The 13,368-nt window shown below is 36.2% G+C and overlaps 1 pseudogene; it reads right to left on the bottom strand.

Annotated features, from left to right (window-relative positions):
- Nucleotides 1-218: 218 nt before the first annotated feature.
- On the bottom strand, nt 219-4,774 carry LOC119777194 (annotated as a pseudogene).
- Between the last annotated feature and the right edge of the window lie 8,594 nt (nt 4,775-13,368).

Here is a 13,368-nt window from a genome sequence, read left to right as displayed (position 1 = left end):
TACCCATACTGCAATTTAAAGAGTATATAAATCCCTCTATGACCATCAGTGTTGAGCATCCATAATATACAGAAATACAATAAAGATTTGAAGAAGACTTTATTTGCTTGGACAGTGGATTTATCCCGTCAAGTTTCCAAATATTCATTGTCTTCCATTTATCTCATCTCAATTAAACACTTTCAGGAGGAAAAACCATGTATACGTTTACTCTCCAGCTCCTTCTGGATGACTGTGAAAACTCACACTATCATTTCAACAACAACCTGTTTTCTAGATTATGTCCTCTGAGCCTCATTATTAATGTTTGTTGCTGCTCTTATTGCTGATTTCATTGAGGTTTCTATCCAGGCATGAGGGAAGGCTGTGTGTTCTCCAGCAAAATGGATCTTGCCTTCTTTCCTGAAGAGCTCTTTTGCATATTCTACATTTTGGTAGGGTGCAAATAGAGCATATGCACCTTTACTATAAGGATCCAAACTCCACTTCTTAACCACCACACCGGTACACAAAGACTTAACATGTTCCCCATGAATCAGTACCAAATCTTTCAGAACCAGCTCTTTCAGCTCTTCGTCACTTGCACCCAAGAGGAGGAGAGAATCTTCAGACCACGTGTAGGAAGCCAGGAGAACTCCAAGTCTCATTTTCAGCAAAACTGTGGCTGGGATAGTAGATGAAACGAGAAGGCCTATCTGTGACGCTTTTTCCCCCTTTGATGCCATCTCTTTCCCAAAATCTTTCGCTGAAGGTGAGAACAACTTTAACAGCATTGTCATAATGAACTGACCTAAGAGCATCCATCTTTTGGGTGGCAAGATGTGGATCAAAGTCCATGTAAAGAGCTGCTTTAGTTGTGGTCGTAACCAGGACAACATCTCCTTTCATGTCACTAAGAGAGGACTGCTCATCTTTCTTATAGGAGACCAACAAACCTTCATCTGACTGCTTGATCCTTTTAACTTCGGAGTTCAGTAAAATTGGGACATTTAGAACTTTAAGTAAAGCTCTTGGGAGAATATCTGTCCCACCTTTAACTTCATAGTACCTGAAATGCAAAAAGAAAGAAACAATGCTCATTCTCAAATGCCATAAAATAGTGTATTTCTTTCAACAACTGGTCGAGCATTTAAAAGAAAACAAATCACTTCTCAATGGAAAACCTCTGTACATTTATGAAGAAGCCTCTGCCTATTATACACACCAGCCAGCCAGCTAGCCAATGTTGCCCACTTATATGAGGTCAGGCTTAGGGGCAGCAAATCCAGGAGGAATGAGACAAAATGTCAGTAATATGCACTTTTGGAATTTGGCCAGAGAAGACCTGGGGAGCAGTTGATGGTAAAAATGTTATGCTTCAGAGGTTGACTGCATTTGACCAACATATAAAGGTGGACAAGTACCAGAAGGAATGAAGGACCAACTATGCCAGTGTAAGGTGTGCAAATACACAGTTTTCATACTAACAAATACTAACATGGCAGAAAGTGGGCTACTAGCCGGCCTTTGACCTCTCTCAGACCATCACAAGCCTACCAACACTTTTCCTGAGTCATGACAAGCATAAAATCCTTAAGCGACATCTATGATCCTTTTCAGCTTTCCTAAATTAACAGGCTGCTCTTGGGGAAATAAAAGGAAAAAAAAGACCTCTAGCTATACTGTAGAACATAATAACTTGTCTTCTTTTCACAAATGTTGAAATATTTGTAATATCTTCAGAACACCCATAATATATTTTTTGTGGAAATCAACACTAGCTAAATCATGAACAATAAGGAGAGCTAAAAATTATCCCTGGCCTCCATCTGTGAAACTATTTATTTATGTCTTTTGCGACGTGTCATTGGGCCAGTTTGTTCACCAAACATTTAACTTAGCAGATTTTAATTAGACTTCTCAGAAGTTACACTGACCTGAGGCCCTAGTTCAAAGATATTTTCTTATAAATTGATGTATAGTGTAGCTGGCAAGTTTTACCTGATGTCATCACTGATGACACTTTGCTCATAGACCATCTCGCTCAGTGCGAGGTGCATTAGGCTATCCTGGTTAAGAAGGTCTCCGATCATCCTTGTTGCTTCTTTGCTCAAGTGACCAAATTCTTTAAGTATCCCTAATGAAAACAAAGGGTTTCAAATTAGTGAAGCCAAAAAGGACTCAGCAGGAAAGTTTGAGATTTGTCATAAATTTGAATGAACTTAAACTTAACTTACCCTAACAGCAAATCTGTCATATTTTTTCAAAGCAGCCTGGCACCCATGTTCCACCACTTCAATTTCTATCTATAAAAAAGTTATTTTTCATTTAATAATTTTGAAAAAATTTAATTTTACATACACTGTGAAAACTGAGTAAAGGCAATACATTTGTGATCATGTGGTGATACAGACACCAGTGTAAAATGATTTGGTTCTGGACTGTGGTTCCCTGGGTGGAGTAGTCATCTTGCAATTGGAAAATGTATTAAAGTTTTTTCCTGGTTCCTTCCTGTTATCTTTCAAAGGCTCTTAACTGAAGGGCATGATGACAAAGCTGTGCAACGCTGGAGAAAGCACAACAAGGACGATGGCAACAACTATTCAACAGTTCTCATTTGACTCAGCTTTGGAATCAGTTTCAGAAGGATTAGACTTGGGGTTTTCATTGAAACGTGAGCAGGAAGAGGATCTACGCTCATTCTTTTTTAAGAAGGACGTATTCGCCGTTTCACCGTCAGCCGTTTCACATGCTGTTTGTTTACTCTCCCCCACCAGATTTCTGTTGAGCTTACTTCGTCACAGTCAGTTGCCCTCATTGGTCAGAGCATTGGCCAACATGGTTTGAAAAACAACGGGTTGTTCTCATCAGCAATCTTACGATGTTTCATTCATCGGGGCCAGACTATATTACACATTTAATCTCACATTTTGTCTGGTTTATCAGGCTATAGTTGTGTGGCCTTGCAGGTGAAACAGACTGGGTGAACAAATTTTATAGTGAGTAATTAGCATAAATAAATTTATGAAATAAGAGAAATCTAAGTATTCTGACCACAAGATTTAAAAAAGTAAATAAATAAAGTACAGTACTGTTTATTTACACTATAAATACTGTGCACCTGTATAACCTGTAATAACCAATATTCAGCTATGGAAATTTTTAGAGTGATGGACATTTGAAAATAGCAGCAACATCAGAGATGTGCAAAATGATAGCAGCATGTTATTTAACTGACTAAGGTAGAAACTGCAAATTCAACTTATTTTAACATTTTATTCTTATTTATTTCAAGATGCATTCCTCTACTCATACTTGAATCACTGACCAGCACTGCCACATAGGTATAACCCCACCGCCTCATTTGAATATTAGAAAAATGGAATAAAAGTAGTAATGGGGTTGGAAATACCTGTCTTAAAGCTCCCTGTAAAAGTTCCTCGGCTGATTTGTTTTTCTCATTCTCCAACAGGTTGTACTTCAAAATGTTTGGGTTCTTTTTCACTTCATAGTTCTTGTATTTCTTTTGTTCATTGACCAGGTAAAAGGTTTCATCGTCATCCATTATAAATGTATTGAGTGAGACACCCAACTTTTCCGCAAAGCGGAGGAGAATTCTGTTAAAACATGTAAAGATAAATTCACATTTAAAGACAAGAAAGAGGAAAATCTTAAATGTATTGGTAAACATGGTTGCATTTGATGTTTAGAAGTACTTTACTTACTTGTGAGAACTTGGGATTCTCATGGCCCCTAGCTCCACATACCAGCCCTCTTTGTGATTTCTGAAGGTCTCCACCCGGCCTCCAACCCGACCGCTTGCCTCCAATATGGTCACCTTGTTTAGACATAACATGCTACATGCTACTGTCTTTTCATAAATTGTGTCCGCTTTGGTGATCTGATCCCATAAACCTCACAGACTATATTTTGTCAAGAACAAAATAAACTATAAATAATATAGGAAATATTTACTCACATTGTGTCCTGCATCTTGGAGTAGCTTTGCTGCGGTCAATCCAGCCATGCCAGCTCCAACAATGATTACATGAAGAGGTGTATTAGTGCGGGGGAGGCCATTTTCAAGAGTTTCTGACAGTTAGTTATAGTCATCATCATTTAAGCATTCTGCCAAAAGCTCCCTTGGAACTAGAGGACGAGCACCTTCAAACACAGAGAAAAATCAAACAGAGATAATGACTGATCACAAATGTATTTTAGGTTATTAAAAGGTGATAAATCATTTTACAGTGCAATGAAGTATTAGCCCCAATAAAGCGATTTTTATCGCTTTTCCTGTTCAGTCACACTGTTTCATATCAGCAGATTTGAAAGGCAGAAAAGTTATAGAGTAAACTCAGAAACAGCATTTAAATTTTTTAGGTTTAAAGTCTGACCAGACATAAATCATTATTTTGGATTCTACATGTATGTCTGCACCTAAAACAACATTAGGATATGCTGGAGGTAAACTGGAGCCATCATCCTGGGTTAAGTGAAGAGTCTGCACCTGAAAGGTTAATCAAAGGAAATATCAATATTCATCTTTGGCTTGTGAGGTTATTTATGTTTACTTATTGCTTCAGTCATTGACATGCAGAATAACATCTCACTTAAGAATGTAAGAATTTCAATAAACTAAATGAAGTGAAATGAAACTTACATGTAATAAAGCTGCAGATAGCAGACAAATCAGCATGAAGAGCTTCGTCATCTTTGCTTCTATCCCTCTGCAGAATTCTTTCCAAGTGATTTTCTAGACTGGGGCCAATTGTTTTTAAAGCCATCGGCTTCACCTTAAAAAAAACCCAACGGCTCCAAGGATAAATAAACTATGAACCCAAACAAACCTAGTTTGTCACTGTAGAAATTACTTGGACTCATGACAAGTTTGTCCAAGTAAAAAGAAATCGAACTGATAAACAAGTAAACTATGAGTCAATGTAAGCGATGATAAATGTATGCGAGGTTGTGCAAAAGAAAATAAAAGCTGTAATGTGCAAAGGTCTTAGCCTTGAAATAGGCCTTCTATTTGTATGTTGTCCTGATTTGTACTTTACTTTTGTAAAAAAACACTATACAGTAACCTTGCATTTCTCTGTCTCAAACATGTATTTCAGTAACCGTAGCTGCAGTGTTGAAAAGCCTCGACAACTCACATGTAACCATGTCATCCGATATTTCACTTTTACCTGAGGTGAAAAGATTAATCATTTCTTTTATTTGCAAAGTGAATCATACAATAAAACATTAAAGAAAAAGAAAAAGGGCAAGTATCATGGTATTAAGGTGTTTGGCCCACATTGAGACACAGACGGGGGCAAACATAGCAGTTTAAGATGTTTATTAGATTACAGAAAATAAATGTCAAATCAGAACAGTGGCCGCAGACGAGGTTCGGAATGTCAGTGTTTGGAGTTCTGCGGGAGGAAAGAGGAAACTGATTAAGACTAAGAAAAGCAAAATAAACCTGTGCTGTTGCTGCTCTGCTTATCGCCAGGTATGGATGACCTATCCGGGAAGGAATAGGTCATCCGTACCTGGAGGAATGGGTTCTGTAACTGACTGCTTTCCAATGGGAGGAGGTGGCTGAGCGACAGGCGGGACTTTGGCGGGGGTCCGAGCAGCATCGCAGCGGAGGCAGCTGACTCGACTTGTCTGACTCGGTAGTACCGAGGGGGCTGGAGGGGAACGCCAGAGCAGAATCTGAGCAGCAGAGATTTAGTGACCAGTCTTCAGAGTTTGGAGACAGGCGGGTGAGCAATCCAGAGCTTGACGAACTGAGGGAGACAGAAAACTTGTAGAATCAGGAACCCAAAAAGTCAGATTTCAGATATCTGTCGACAGGACAGAGGCCTTGGCATACCACAACGGTTTAACACTCTGGCGTCCTTCAGCTGACTGAATGCTCCATTTAAGCACCAGTAGAGCAGCCCCAATGAGCCACAGGTGCGGGGCCACGCCCACCGGTTGGCAACAACCACCTGTTCAAGAGAGTAAGCCGAGCAGAGGAACACCGAACCCTGACAGCGAGAACACAGACACTGCAGTCAAATGAATGTTACATGGTTTTACACGGTTCAAAATAATGCAATAATAATAATAAGGCAAGAAATATGTTTTTTCAATAACATTTATTTATATATTACCATTAAAACCATCAGTTTTTATTCGACTCCACATTTACAAAACAAAGAGTTCAAAACAAGTGCTAAAAATCTAATTGAGAACACAAGATTTTGAATGTTTGTAAAGGATCTCAAAATGGACCACAATGGTGAATGTCATTGCACACATCCAAAGCCTTGTTAACAGGACTAAAGACAAGCATACACTATATGACTCTTTTACCCTTTTTGGGCCAATTCTTCAGAAGTGTGAGAATTTCTTTGGATCAGGTCAAGTTTCTGCCTGATCATGGGTCCTCTCATGACCATGATTCCAGTAAACCAAATGATTCCTAATAAGGAATCATTTGGTTTAGTGAAAATCAGACATGTTTGAATTTGTGAGGTGATCCTTAGCGCTGTTAAAACAAAACAGCGTCTACAAACCGATTTATCTCAACCTTTCACCCTACGTATGTCTAAACAAGGGAAATGAACAGAGGACAGAGACAGAGACTTCTGATGTTTTGCCTGGGATCTGCTGTAGCCACTCTCCCAGTTTGGGGGTCACAGCCCCCAGTGCTCCAATTACCACTGGCACCACTGCTACTCTTACTTTCCACATCTTTTCTAGCTCCTCTTTGAGCCCTTGGTATTTCTCAAGCTTCTCGTGTTCTTTCTTCTTGATGTTGCTGTCGCTTGGGATTGCCACATCTATCACTACTGCCTTCTTCTGCTGTTTGTCGATCAACACGATGTCTGGTTGGTTAGCCATCACCTGTTTGTCAGTCTGGATCTTGAAGTCCCATAGGATCTTAGCTCGGTCATTCTCAACTACCTTAGGAGGTGTCTTCCATTTTGACCTTGGGACTTCCAGCCCATACTCATGGCAGATGTTCCTGTACACTATGACAGCTACCTGGTTGTGGCGTTCCATGTATGCACTTCCTGCCTGCATTTTACACCCTGCCGTTATGTGCTGTATTGTTTCAGAGGCATCTTTGCACAGTCTGCATCGGGGGTCCTGCCTGGTGTGGTAGACCCTGGCCTCTATTGATCTTGTACTGAGTGCCTGTTCATGTGCTGCCATGATTAGTGCCTCTGTGCTGTCCTTCAGTCCAACTGAAGGATATATATATATATATATATATATATATATATATATATATATATATATATATATATATATATATATATATATATATATATATATATATATATATATATATGTTATATTCTATTTTACTTGTTATATTCTATTTTATGAACCTCAAATCTGTAGTCCAGCAAACAGTTATTCTGAATTTTTAAATCAGTTTTTAAGAGTTATAGCTGTTTTTATTTCTTTTATATTTGTATTTTTGTATCTTTTAAGTAGACAATTTTAAGATCTGTCCAGGTACAGAAAATGAAAAATAGCCTTTTGGCTAATTCTGGTGCATTTGCAGGAATGCTTTTTAATGTACATTGTTCCTGTCAAACAAATAAATAAGTTAAAATTAAATAACTTAAATACAGCTCCACAAAAGTTAGGGTATCACACATTAGTCATCAAAGAAAATGAATATAAAAACAGTCCTAAAAAAAACAAAAATCTTTAACAAAGGATTTCTATTTCTATTAAAGATGGAAGAGATCAGGTTTCAAAGCAGTGCTGCTCGTACCATGGATGGAAGAGAAAATAGAGAGGGAGGATGAGGTAAGTTTTTCCCACCATCATTGTTAGAGAGGAATGAAAAAAATCTATTTTTCTGGAGCAGTTGTAGAAAAGACTATTGTCAAAGCTGAAGATCTCTAAATACAGCAATTGGATAAATCAATTACATGATTAGACACATCGTCTGAAAGAGCGAAAACATATACATTCAATTAATCAGTATTTGTTTTTATTAATATTTCAACAAACTGCAGATCTCTTTGAACTTCGCAGGGAAATTTAACTACAGCATTACAAAGAATGTTTGTTATTTAATCTACAAACACAATATATATAGAAAATATTAAAACAAAAACAAATCTGTTGTTTTCAGTTAATTACAATGGTTTCCATTTAAACTTTTGTCAATAAGAAATATATTTCTTCATTTATCAGGACAATTAAAATTGAGTCACCTTTGTCAGTACTTTAATGTATAGATAATGACCTTTGATACAAATAATTAAATGCCACATTTAATACACAAAACCCTTTACATCTGAATCTGATGCTAAATCTCCCACATTTGTCCTAAACTTCTACAAACTAAAATTAATCTGTGTAATGTCACTTCCAACAACACAAAGTAGCATATTTACATAAAAAAATATCAACAAAAATGCAAAATAACTCTTATTAAAGATGTAAAAAGGGAAGCTTTAAAAAAAAATATATAAATATAATCCTAGTGAAAAAACATAAAATTCTAATTTTTCCAATCAACACTCAGTTTGTTTGCAATCTGAATTTTGCTTTAAGAGTCAACATTATCATCCAGAGCAAAGAAACACATAAACTAAAGACTTATGACCTTTCATTAGGTGATTTATTCACATCAATTCCAAAACAGTAGGCTACAACAAAACAACTAAGACCAAGCTCTAACAACCAAAAACAAACATATATGAAAACATATTGTGTCTCCAATTTACCTTTACATGCTAACTATGTTTATATATGTAAACTCAGCATTCAAACCAAAAGTATTTATGTGTGCTGATATTTATGTGTGTTTTCATGAATCAAACTTTTCCCCCTAGAAAATAAAATCTAAAATCTGCCTTCTGTATGTTATCTCAAAAAGATAACAGAGGGATTGAACTAATTACCATACTGATCTTAATATAGAACAACCCTGATTTTTTATTTTTATTTTTTTACTGTGTCCTGTCTTTCCAGGACCACTTTTTAAGAACATAACAAAAAGACCAAAACGAAACAAAAAAGACAGATAAACTCAAATTGATCTTGTTTGAAGAAACTATTTTGTATTGCGGTGCTAAGAATGTCATTAAAAATAATTTTGCAGTAAAAGATTTGTGCAGTGAAACAAAAAGTAAAAAAAAACATCGACACATTCAAGTGAAATCTTCAACTCCAATGCAAGCTGAACTTTTTTCTCATGAAACGTCTCAAAAATCTGCATGACTCACAGGCGTCCTCTGTCCTCCTGCTCTCACCCTGCAGCTCTGCAATTATTCAACATATTCTCATTATCAGTTCGTATGAAATCGTACGAAAAGTTATGCACACTATTTCGTACATTTTGGACATTTTTCCTCGAAAAAACAGATCAGTGCGCATGCGCAGGCAGACAGACAAAAAAAGCAGATCCGCGGACGGACGTAAAACTGGGAAAAACAGTGCAATAATTACTTCATGATGTCTCTCACTAGGTTGCTTGCTGTTTTGCATCTTAGGGTTAGGGTTACAGTTAATTGTATTTTAAATTCTATGTTATTGAATGGTGCGTAACATGCGCATGCGCAAGGATATCTTGTCAAGAGGCAAGACATACAAATACGACGAAATACCAAGAAAAAAACGTCTAAAACGTACGAAATTACGGTGCATAACTTTTGGTACGATTTCATACGAACCGATAATGGGAATAGGTTGAATTATTTGATAAACTTTTCTTTTGCTGTTTGCATTTTTCCGGTCTTTTTGAACATGTCATCTTCTGACATTGCACTCCGTAACTCGGTATTTATTTGCTGCCTGCCAGCTGTATAATGCTTCCACCATTATTTTAAAATGGGCCTCAAATGTCTGCAAACATGTCTAACTTTTGTTCCACTCCCTTCTCAGGGGTATTTCTGCATTTGTAGAATTCTTGTCACTTCTTCTCTGTTGTGATAGAAAGGTGACCCCAGCCACAGTGAGGTCACCTGCTTTACAAAAAACCGGCGCCCTCTGCTGTTGCGTTCGTGTAGCGACCCCAGACAACCGTCAGCCCGTATAATTGGTTCGACCCCGATTTTAAAAAGACCCCATATTTTCACATCGTTTTTAACGGAAAAAAAACTTTTATTATATTCAGCCGAATATTTGTCTCACAGAATGTGGAAACAGATGTTTTCTTTTCACCCAAAATTTATATTTATGGCCATATTTTTTCCTTCTTCAAAGTGAAAGCCTGAAAAACCAATCTGATCATTATTGCTTGTTTCATAAACAACATAAAACACAGTTAAAGTACCATGTTAAACGCACTGAAGCTAATTTTTTTGCCTTGCCTTTTAACTTTTAAATAACTATATATTTATTAATCTTTCAAACAAAGCATTTTCATAACCTTATGACTATGTAATTTAGTATATCCAAAAAGAACTTAATTTCCAATCACTAATGGAACATTTATCAATACTATTTTATAGATTTCCCAGATAGCCAACATTTTAAATACATCTGAACTATTTTTTTAATGCAGCTAAATACGAATGCATACTTTTAAAAGTTTTTTGCATTCAAAATGTCCCTTTGTTTTCATTTTTTATGATTTGTAAAATAATAATATGTCTGCTCTGTGAAGATACATTAGAGGCATCACCAAACAGTAAGGCAGATTACAAAAACCAAGAAACCCTCTTACAAAGCATATAATAACAAGATCTTGTTGAAAAAATTGAACCATAGTAATAGAAGCTAGTAAGCAAAAGAACCATATCCACTGCAAACTAGATATGGCTGTGATGGTATAGAACAACCTTTGCTTTGATTGGTCAAACTGCTTCATTCCTTTATTGCCTTCTCCAGGCCCTGGACGAATCAGAGCGCAAATAACTGAGAAACTGCAGTAAGATGAAAGTATTATTGCCAAACCCAAAATACATATCAGGATAAAGTTTGTGAGTTTAAATAATTCACCTATACTAAGACATGTGATTCCAAAAGAAAGCACCCAGACACAGACTATGCTGATGGTTCTCACCCTTAGCCCATAGGTGTTTTTCATCCTCATATAAGTAATTGGCAGAACCACGGCAATGTAACGCTCTGCACAGATAAGGGTATGAAAAAAAATCTCTCCATAATATGCGTAGGAACACATAAACACTGAGACATTAAGCAATACTTTCATCCCATAGTAGTGGCCACACATTTCCAAGGGGTATCCAAGGACCCATAAGAACTCCATGGTGACCAGGTGGTAGGTGAAGATGTTAAAATTGCTCTCTGCTTTAAAGGAATAATGCTGACACCATTTTTTGAGACCTACACAGATGACCAAGGTGGACAGAGGAAGGAGGAAGATAAATCTGACTGTAGAAATGGCAATGATGATGTCACAGCGCTGGAACAGGAGATTACTGGTGGTGACTGTTGAGTTTTCTGACATATTCTTCATACCGACGGCTGAGCTCTAAACAAACATTAGAGCAATCAATCAACAAGCAAGAGTTTAACACTGAACATTAAAAAAGATTTAAAAAAACAATTTTTAACAGAAAAGTTCTGCAGTCACACTGACTTGATTACATTTCAGTGTATTTTCAAATTATTTTTGATGCATTGACATCTGTCTGATTACTTTTTATTATTTTTGACACTTCTTATCAAAAACCAATTCGATTTTTAAAGTGGACCAGAAGTCTTATGATAATATTTTTGGCAACATCCAACACAGTAATTATTTGTAACCAATAAATGCAATTCTCGGTTCTAGCTACAGTGATAGCAGTTAAAAAAGATCAGAAAAACACACAAACCTTGACAGATATTTAGCAGATTGTCCTGGCTTCCAGGTCTTGGTGACTGCTTCTCTTTTCTTTTCCAATGCTGAACTTTGGCTTCCTTACTAGAAATGATGCTCATTGGTCAGTGACAAATTTTTTATTTGCATATTGGAACCAGTATTAAGATTTCATTTCACTTAGTACACTCTATTTATTTTTAAATTGAGGCGGTTAAGTCAGGGATATTCAAATATGTTGTTTCTTAAAGTCAATCAATCATATTAATCTATTTAAAAGGTTTTTTATTGAGACTGATTTCCATGTCACCATAACAGCAACAATAAAGCAGTTTAGTTTTCCATTATATTAGACAGGATACAAATGACCTGTAATTATTTATTTGAATAAAAAAGTCCTTGCCAGTTGAACATGATACTTTCATAAACTGGCTCTGGTTTTCTCGTTTTTGTTCTTTTCTAAGGAAATATTTGATTGCATCTAATTGTACATATGTACCGTATATACATTGCATAGTTTGACATGACATTATGGGGATTTCACACCTGACGACAGCGTACTGTCATTGCAGGAGTGGTAAATGTGTAGTAATGACTAGTTCTGCCTCTATATAGATAGGCGTAGTGTAAAATTGGTCTTGATATTGAAGTCTTGTGTTACTTGTTGATGCAGTAATCATGTCTGGAAGGTAGATAAACATTCTTTCTACCCTCTATAGCTGACCAGTCAGCTGTAGCCTCTCTCCACTCTTGCGCTGTTTTACCGGTGGATCAGAACAAATTTTTCATCATATCTTTATTATTCTTAAATTAAAAAAAAAAAAAAAAAAAAAAAACCCTGAATGTTGGAATTGTAACTATACATTTATATGTTTAAATCAATTCTTTTCATCACAATGTTTTTGTTTTTTTATCACTACTGCTTACCTTTAAATAGTCTAGAGAGCTGTACTTAACGAAATATCTTTTTGTTTATACTTGTCTGTATAAAATGACCAAATAAAATCTGTCTCAGTCTAAGTCTAAATCATTATGACTTTAACAATGTGTAAGATCTACTGTCTACCACTGGTTGCACTGTGGTTAGCACAATGCTATCTATAGCCAAAAATAATAAAGTTTTAAATTCTCTACTATGACATTTTTATCTCCGGAAAATATGAAGTGCAGAAAACTAAGTTGGAAGTAAGTTATGTCTATTGGCAACCAACTCTGGGTAGAAAGAAACCAAAATCTCCAAGTAATATATAAAAAAAGAATGAACATCATAATTTAATTATCACCAAGACTTTGAGCACACATTTAATTTTTTATTTGTTTGTTTTGTATATGTTTGCACTGAATAACACTTTACTTGACGATTCTCACACATCCAGAAGACATGAAGGGATTTTCCACAAAGCAACATAAGAAGTATTTGGAAATCATTGGACAGAATAAGGCAAAAAACCAAAAACTAATTAAAACAAAAACAAAAAAAACAACTACATCTAAACTATAAGTCAAACAATTTGAACTTTTGGTCCTGGTTGAGCCTCTGTCAAACTAATTTGTATACAAGGCCATTTCGTCACTGTCAAGCCTTTAACAGAGCCAGTTGCAGCTGTATA

Source organism: Cyprinodon tularosa, unplaced genomic scaffold (genome assembly GCF_016077235.1).
Source record: "Cyprinodon tularosa strain WSP-4 unplaced genomic scaffold, ASM1607723v1 ctg989, whole genome shotgun sequence".
Lineage (NCBI taxonomy): Eukaryota > Metazoa > Chordata > Actinopteri > Cyprinodontiformes > Cyprinodontidae > Cyprinodon > Cyprinodon tularosa.
This window is presented reverse-complemented; position numbering and strand designations above follow the sequence as displayed.